This window comes from Schistocerca piceifrons, chromosome 9, assembly GCF_021461385.2.
Source record: "Schistocerca piceifrons isolate TAMUIC-IGC-003096 chromosome 9, iqSchPice1.1, whole genome shotgun sequence".
NCBI classification, from domain to species: domain Eukaryota; kingdom Metazoa; phylum Arthropoda; class Insecta; order Orthoptera; family Acrididae; genus Schistocerca; species Schistocerca piceifrons.
The window spans coordinates 204,885,662-204,895,077 of NC_060146.1; the positions used below are offsets into that span (position 1 = coordinate 204,885,662).

The following is a 9,416-nucleotide window of genomic DNA, read 5'->3' on the forward strand; positions in this document are numbered from 1 at the left end:
AGATTCAGAAGGATGTAGGTTGCAGTAGGTACTGGGAAATGAAGAAGCTTGCACAGGATAGAGTAGCATGGAAAACTGCATCAAACCAGTCTCAGGACTGAAGACCACAACAACAACAGCTTGAAGCCCTTCTCAAAATGAATGTCCCGCCCGGCGATAGAGTGTGCGCTTGTGAAACTTCCTAGCAATCAAAAGTGTGTGCCGAAACAGGATTCGAACCCACAACCACGCATTCCCACGAGCTGTATTACCTCAGCATCGACTCTCGTGACTACTATACTTGAGTCTGCTGGTGCGTCACTCTAGTATCCCTTTACCCTACAGCAATGCCAGCGTTCCCTGCAGGAAAGGAAAAGACCGAACCCCAGGCTGGCACACATTTTTACCGATTAGCAAATTTTATACAACTTTGTTTGGAATCAGGCACAGTGGATGCATCTTACTTAATTTGCGATGATACTTCATCGTTTACGTGAAAATTTGTATGTTTCTACCACCCATGGAGGTTCGGTGAATCATTTTGTTCGGTTTCCATGGGTGTTCCTGCGCACGTGATCGGATTTACTGCACAAGAAAGTCGCTAGCCAACAGAAATGCACTGAACCTATTTGACTTGACCAAGTGGAACATACTAACACATAAAAAAAAGAAAACTACAGATATTCGCTTGGAGAAGACAGAATTATTGAGACATCCATGCAGAGAAGCTAATGCACCTCATCCAGCGCTCACGAGGTATGAATTGCCATTGTGAATGAATACAATACCTGTTTCAATGCTTTTGGAAAAGAATAATTGTTACGGCCCATACTATTACGAGGACTCAATATATGTTTGCTTTTACAGAAAAAAATAAAAAAAAAATGTTCAAATGTGTGTGAAATCTTATGGGACTTAACTGCTAAGGACATCAGTCCCTAAGTTTACACACTACTTAACCTAAATTGTCCTAAGGACAAACACACACACCCATGCCCGTGGGAGGAGTCGAACCTCCGCCTGGACCAGCGGCACAGTCCATGACTGCAGTGCCGTAGACCGCTCGGCGAATTCCGCGCGGCAGAAAAAAAAAAAAGAAAAAAAAAATATTCAACACGGTTGTGACATTATCAGTGGGCATTTGCTTGTTTATTTTGGAAACATACCGAAAACACTTGTGAGGCGATACATGTTCAGTATGGAATTAGCAGTCATGAAATGTGACGAAGTACTGTTCATAAACCATCCGAAAACGATAAGCCTGGGCAATTGATTTCGCGCAAACAGTTTCGTTATCCCCACGGTATAGAGCTGTATTTTAGCAAGTTTTAAAAAAAGTAATGAGCTCTTGTAAGCGTACCATACCTGCCGGGAGCCAACGGCTTTTCAATACACGACGTTTACGATATGAGCGACTGTTCTTCCCGTAGTCACGTCGCGAGAGGAGGCAAAAAGTGTTTTGTGTTGAATTTTTTAGACGAAACGTCGACAGTAGCAAAGCAGTGGAAATTGAATGAGGAGGGGCAGAAAATCAACTGGGGAATTCACAGCGAAAAATGTCAATAAGAAGTTGTTATGAAAGCTGCGGTCTAACTCACATGCGTCTCAAGTGTTTACAGCTTAACGACCGCGTGTGAATGATAACAATCATCAATTGTCATCTGTGATTTCTCATGGGCGATTCATTAATTTTCATGAGGACTTCCCGTGAATGGCACCAACCGCAGGAGGTGAAGCAGGAGTGGGATGACGACATTAGTGTTTGGCGTCCCGTCGACAACTGTGTCTTCAGCCAGGGAACACAAGCTCGGACTGCGGAAGCACGGAGGAGAACAGCGGCCGTGCACTTTCGAGGGAACCATCCCGGCATTTGCCTTAAGTAATTTACAGGAATGCTAAATGAGGATGGCCGGACGCGGGTTTGAAACGTCGTCCTCCCGAATGACAGTGTGCTGACCACTGCGCTATGCCGTTCGGCAATCCAACCAGAGTGTAAATACTATACTGCAAACATAGAGACAACTGCGGGGTCAAACTGGAACTTGGTAGAGGTGAAAGAGGTGTCTGATAAACAGTGGTTGTAGTATTATAAGTGTCGCTCATGAGAATTATTGAATATAAACAAAGAGCATCCATTTATGTATAAAATTTCAACTAAAAAGAATCCAGCTGTGTTACAATGGAAACAGCGTGTCATGGGCCGTATCGCTGTTATTGCCTTGATTAACTGTATGTGGCTTCCTTACCCCCATCTACGTAAGTTGATTTTTGTTATGCAGGGTGTATCAAGAAGAATCATCCGATTTGGCACGTCTATATTTCCGAAACTAATGAACCTATACAACGAATTTTGTTTCTTTGATGAACGGGAAATTGAAAAGGGTTTTTGTCATAGGTTTTCATAAGTGTTCAATATCCCCCCTTTGAGATTCAAGGGATATGTGGATGTGGTATCCAGATTGTTCCCACACTGCAGCGAGCATGTCTTGAGATACAGCTGTCACAGCTGCTGTTATGCGATGTCTCAGTCCATTCATTTTCATTGTTGTTGGTAATTGAGGGACGTAAACAGAGTTTCTTATGAACCCCCCCGCAAGAAATAATCACATACAGTCAGGTCAGGTGACCTTGGAGCCCAATAATATAAGGCTGCATCATTACGTCCAGTACGACCGACCCATCGTTCAGTAAACCTTTGATTTAAAACTTCCCGCCCTTCCACAGGCCAGTGTGGCGGTGCTCCATCGTGTTGGTTTGCTCTTTCCAACAGTATGTTGTTCACGTAGATATCCCAAATAACATAGTTATGATTTTTTAAAATCGGATGATTCTTCTTGATACACTGTATTTGCCATCGTGAATAACCATGACTATACAAAATTGTTAAGGCTTTCGTGGCCACTTGTTGACAAACTGCCTATTGGCTTCTATCTCGGGTTCTTCGGCCGACGTTCATCTGATGATTTTACTGACGTTTCGCCAGCACGAGTAGCTGGCATTGTCAAAGCTTCACCCTCCATTGCCGGTGGTGAACTGGAGCCGAGGTCGCGGACGCAGACTATATGTACGTGGCGCGCCAACGTCCGCCAGGTACATATAGTCTGCGGCCGCGAGCTCGGCTCCAACACAATGATGGCAATCTACGCGGATGACACCGCCATCCTTGCGCAAGATTGGAAACCATCAAACATTACGTCACGCCTACAGACTGCACTCAGAGTGGCCGAGCCTTGGTTGGAGAAATGGCGTGTTAGAGTAAACGTCAACAAGTGCGAAGCCGTTCTGTTCACTAAAAGACCGAAGCAACTGCGCAAACACCGCTACTGCAGACCAATAACTCTACATACACGTCCAATACGTTTCCGCGAGAAAGTCAAATACCTCGGTGTCTGGCTGGACCGGAAATTACTCTGGGGGGACCACATACAACACATGACCAACCGAGCTCTAGCGCGAGGCTCAAACAGCTCTATCCTATGCTCAACAGGCGTAGCACACTGAACAGAAGGGAGTCGAGGTCCATGTACATGACACTTATCCGACCCCTGATGACGTACGCAGATCCCGTCTGGGGATACGCTGCGCCTACACGCCTGCGCCGTCTGCAGCTCATACAAAACAAAGTACTCAAAATCGTAAGCAATGCTCCACGATACACACGCATCGCCGACCTTCACCGGGAATACCGACTTGAGACTCTCACGGAGGTAATCCACAAACTCACCACAAGACTATACAGAAACTCCAGACATTCGCAGAACCCGTTTATTCTGAATCTGGGGAACTACGACCATAACCATAGATGGAAACATAAAAGACCAAAAGACATACTTGCAAGGACATAACATCTATGGCCAAGCATACACAAACATAACGGCACAGGCGAGCCCTGTTAATCAGACGCATTTACTGGATATCCAGCTGAAATACAATGCCGAATAACTGGCACCACACAGGGAAGCCGTACCGTACACTGCATGCAAACAAGCTCCACACATCCCCCACACAGTGAGATGATCTATGGCCGATCTCCCACTACTGTATAACGATCTTGATTGTTCCAGGAATGTAGCAGCTGCAGCAACTGGGACACATCGCCATCGCTTGTCACGGTAATGATGCATGATACCTATACTAACAAATCCAACCTTGCATGAGCTATCGCAGCTAGTAAGCCACTACTGCTCTTACTACCCATCCCACTGTCGCAGAGGTTTTTTTCCCACGGCACGAGCCATGGCACTTTTTTCCCTCTGCTCTTCAAATCGCTACCCTCACTCGCGTTTCGTCCACTATCTATCACCTGATGGACTGTGTTAATGCGTAGCCTTACCCAGACGCACGGACAACATCACAGCCAAGCATCCTGTGATCCACTTACTAGATAACTAACATGTTTACGGAGGTGACAGTAGAACTTTTGGTTTGGTCACCACGTTGGTGCGGGCGTGGAGGGGCCCCATCTCTATTTAAGCTCGGCTCCAGTTCACCACCGGCAGTGGAGGGTGAAGCTTTGACAATGCCAGCCACTCGTGCTGGCGAAACGTCAGTAAAATCATTAGATGAACGTCGGCCAAAGAACCCGAGACAGAAGCCAATAGGCAGTTTGTCAACCATGACTATCTTGGAATTTTTCCATTTGGTCTGTGTTTGTATAGAAAAACAACAATTTGGCAATTGTGAGTCAGCCAATGACACAAAGCACTTTGTTAATTGTTTACTTATTTATTGCCCAAACTAGCTGCGGCGACGAATACAGTTGCAGATGACATGGTGTACGCTGAGAAAATACGGCAACGGAGAAAGCACGTGACAAAGACGATGGATGGGCAAAGATAGTATGAAAGTATCCAAAGACAACCATATTTAAGAAAATGAACAGTAAAAATGTAATTTGTTTCTATAACTACATTATTTTTTGCATGTTTTAGATTTAAAGACCCACGGATGATGGCGGTATTTGTCGCCAGAACTACTTTGGGGAAGAAACAAATAAATAAATAAAAAAGTATTTTGCATCAAGGCGGACTCACAATTCCATTACTGTTGTGAATAACCATAGCAGTATAGCAAGAGGGGACGAGTTGACGGTTACACACTGACGATGTTGCAACTGTGGTGAAATGTATTTCGATTGACGCTAGCAAAGATCGTGAAAGAAACCGGGTGCTATTAACTGCAAGGGGTGAAAAAATTGACAATAACTGGCAGTACTCTCAGTTTACTCGTAACAACATAAATGTGTACTAACCGTCATAACCGAACACTTCTTTGCATTCCTGACAGAAAACTGTACTGAAGATGCCAACTGCGATCTGCAGAAATCTGCCGCTGTGTGGCCCCCACACGTGCTAGCTGATCCACGTGGCGTCGCCGAAGGAGAAGGCACTACGTCACCGCCGCCGCCGTAACAGGATCAGACGGTGCGAGCCGGCAATCCGCGAAGCCAGCAAAAACACTCACAGCCACATACACACACACACACACACACACATACACACTTGTGCACAGTTTCTAGCGCCGCCGTTTCCGCGTCGCGGCCAGGACTGAGGTTCAGCGACTTTTTATCTGCGAATTTGGTTGTAGAAATCCTCGAATTCCATGTGTTCACGCGTTGTCGAAGAATTTTTTACAATGTCGAGATTCTGAGATTGGTCTCAGCGACTGTTTGACTCGAGAAGATTTCTCGACATAGCAGGCTGTCGAAGACGAAATTTCTATCGCTTTTCTTTATGTGGAGAATCATTACTGGTCCAGCCTTCTATTGTGCCAGGTAAAATCACTGTCCGGATCGTTGTAATACGGAGATGCGACTAGTAACAGCTGCGAGAGATGCAGTCGGTTCCGGTATAAAGAAGCTCAGAGGCTGCCACGGCGCGCGTAGGCTGCTGGTCGGAGTTTGGCACTTGGCTCGACACTTTGGCGCGCGCGACACTACAATAGTGGGACGCCTCCGATGCTGCGGTGATGGCACCGGGCGACGGACTGAGGTTGGTCGCGGCCTGGCGGCGCAAGGAACGACGGGTGGCGGGGGGGAGGGGGGGTAGCGGAGCGGGAGGGGAGGAGGGCAACGCACTGCGCGGCACGGCCAGGGGCGCCGGGAGGGGGAAGGGGTGCGTGGTGGGGGCACGGCAGGCGCCCGCCCCCACTCCACCTGCCGCGCCACCTGACTGTGAGGGAGAGGGGGTGGACAGGTGGCCGTTACGATTCTCCCGCGCACGGTACGAACTGGAAGCTCAGCCGAGCTCCGCTGAATGGGGGCGACCGCGGGGACAGTCACCAGGGAGTGGACGCGAGCCAGCAAGCAGTGCAAGGCGCTACACTGTCTCTGTTGACGAGGTCGACCACACACACTGTGTTTTGAAATTTTTATATAAATACGTAAAGCTGCAACGAGTGACATTTTCTTAAAATAGTTACTTTTTTCATAAACAGGTTTCCGAACCTTTTTCCAATCTCATCTTGAGATGGTGCACAGGAGGTTACGCTATTACTTCGAAGCGTAAAGCCCGTTTTACACTAGCGGCTTCTCTGGTCAAAATTGACTACGCGTGCGAGATCCGTGCCTGCGTGTAAATTAGCAATCAAACAATGACACCAATGATATACAGACTGTGCCGAGTATAAAGGCGAGACCACACGACGTTGGGATCTCATATTTACTTCGAACTTTGTACACCTTTAGCTGTTGTTGTTGTTGTTGTTGTTGTTGTGGTCTTCAGTGCAGAGAATGGTTTGATGCAGCTCTCCATGTTACTCTATCCCGTGCAAGGTTCTTCATCTCCCAGTACCTACTGCAACCTACATCCTTCTGAATCTCCTTAGTGTATTCATCTCTTGGTCTCCCTCTACGATTTTTACCCTCCACGCTGCCCTCCAATACTAAATTGGTGATCCCTTGATGCCTCAGAATATGCCCTACCAACCCATCCCTTCTTCTACTCAAGTTGTGCCACAAACTCCTCTTCTCCCCAATTCTATTCAAAACCTCCTCATTAGTTATGTGATCTACCCATCTAGTCTTCAGCATTCTTCTGTAGCACCACATTTCGAAAGCTTCTATCCTCTTCTTGTCCAAACTATTTATCGTCCATGTTTCACTTCCATACATCGCTACACTCCAAATAAATACTTTCAGAAACGACTTCCTGAAGATTAAATCTATACTCGATGTTAACAAATTTCTTCAGAAACGCTTTCCTTTCCATTACCAGTCTACATTTTATGTCCTCTCTACTTCGACCATCATCACTTATTTTGCTCCCCAAATAGCAAAACTCCTTTACTACTTCAAGCCTCTCATTTCCTAATCTAATTCACGCAGCATCACCTGATTTAATTCCACTGCATTCCATTATCCTCGTTTTGCTTTCGTCGATGTTCATCTTATATCCTCCTTTCAAGACACTGTCCATTCCGTTCAGCTGCTCTTCCAGGTTCTTTACTGTCTCTGACAGAATTACATTGTCATCGGCGAACCTCAAAGTTTTTATTTCTTCTCCATGGATTTTAATTCCTACTACGAATTTTTCTTTCGTTTCCTTTACTGCTTGCTCAATACACAGATTGAATAACATCGGGAATAGGCTACAACCCTGTCTCACTCCCTTCCCAACCACTGCTTCCCTTTCATGCCCCTCGACTCTTATAACTGCCATCTGGTTTCTGTACAAATTGTAAATAGCCTTTCGCTCCCTGTATTTTACCCCTGGCCGGCCGCGGTGGTCTAGCGGTTCTAGCCCCTTCAGTCCGGAACCGCGCGACCGCTACGGTCGCAGGTTCGAATCCTGCCTTGGGCATGGATGTGTCTGATGTCCTTAGGTTAGTTAGGTTTAAGTAGTTCGAAGTTCTAGGGGACTGATGACAGATATTAAGTACCATAGTGCTCAGAGCCATTTTGAACCATTTTTGAACAAAAATGAAGATGACTCCATGTAGCGGGATTCCAACCGTTGCCTCTTTGCAAGGCACGAACGCTAACCACTTGACGATTTCATTTTGTTCGTTGCATTTGTTCGGGGTGGACGTCCCATGACATCCGTGCAAGTTCACCCTTTGATCCGTTCACTCAGGTTATTTTAGTACAGAGAGCAGCTAATCCTCTGACCGAACACGTTGAGCTACCGTTCTGGCAAAATTTAAGCGACGGTGGGGTTCGAACCGGGTAAAATTTAAGCAGTGGTGGGTTTCGAACGCGGGACCGAGAACGTTAACCACATCGACATCTCACAACCGGCACCTTTTGCACGAATAGATGATTGACATAACAGACCCGTAAAACTTTTCTTGAGATTTTCTCGGAATTGTCAGACTAGCATACCGTAATACTTGCATATTATGTTGTCTGAATGATCTACTGAAGATGTACGAAATTGTACGCCAATCAGTGATCCCAACGTCGTGGTCTCCGTTTGTGAATATTCTGCACACTGCGCATTCGCAGAGACAAGGGGCTAATGGCGGCGTCTGCTAACTTTATCTGTTAAAGTGTGTTACTTGCTACTTACATACCCCACTGTCAACTCCAGGTTACTGTGTTCAAGTTCCGACATTTTATAGCGATCTCGAACAAGAGAGAAGCGACATTCTTCCTTGCAGCATCAACGACAACAATCCGTCTACTTGTGTCACAACTCTGTATGAATTACTTCTTTTTTTTCCTTTCAAATTTGTCTGTTGCCGGGACTTTTTTCCTGTGAAATAAATGTTGTAAATAATTATACTAACATTTTTCTTACGAAATGTTATACTGTTTTTCTGTTGTAATATTGAATGAGTATGAAATGTACGCTAGTTTTACGTACACACGCTGGCCTAGTCAGAGTTAGACGCTGTCGTCAAACATTCGATTTGAATGTTGTGAATCTGCAATCGCATTATCGCTGGGCGTGCGTGTGAGCGCGTTAGCATTGCAGTGTAGAGGCGTGAATAGTCGAGTCGTGTCGAGTCGAGAGACGACGCTGCAGAGAGTAGCTACACGGCATGTGTGTGTGTCGAGACGAGGTCGTAGGGCAGCGATGGCAGAGCGCATAACGACTCGGCGGAAGTTTGGTGTGGTCGCATTAAGCGGGTACGGTACAATCACTGCAAGGGGATACCAGTTAGCACGAAGAGTAATGTGGGTTCGAGGTTATTTATCGTGGAACTGCAACGAGGAGAGACTGTGCCACACACTGACAACGAACAGTGTTTTACATGCACCAGCGACGACACGAAGTAAAATCGAACCATTTGCTGGTTTAGACTTGTAAACGACTAGCCAGCGTCACAAGTAATTTTGAGACAAAATAATAGCACGATATTTCAAAGTGCCGATTATCAGTTATACCTAAGACAATGTACCAATGTTCGACCCATGTTATCCCTTACAACTAACTCAAGAAAATCCTAATGGCTGAGAAGCAATTGTGATGTCTTTCTACAAAAAAAATTAAGTT

At 46.0% G+C, this 9,416-nt stretch overlaps 1 protein-coding gene across 1 annotated transcript in view; it reads right to left on the reverse strand.

Moving 5' to 3' along the window:
• LOC124717377 (protein PALS1-like) overlaps positions 1 to 5,950 on the reverse strand; it is a 550,527-nt gene extending 544,577 nt beyond the window's left edge. The window contains exon 1 of the mRNA XM_047244219.1: positions 5,231 to 5,950. The gene's annotated coding sequence lies outside the window, so the exon portion shown is untranslated. The remainder of the gene's footprint in view (positions 1 to 5,230) is intronic.
• Positions 5,951 to 9,416: the final 3,466 nt, after the last annotated feature.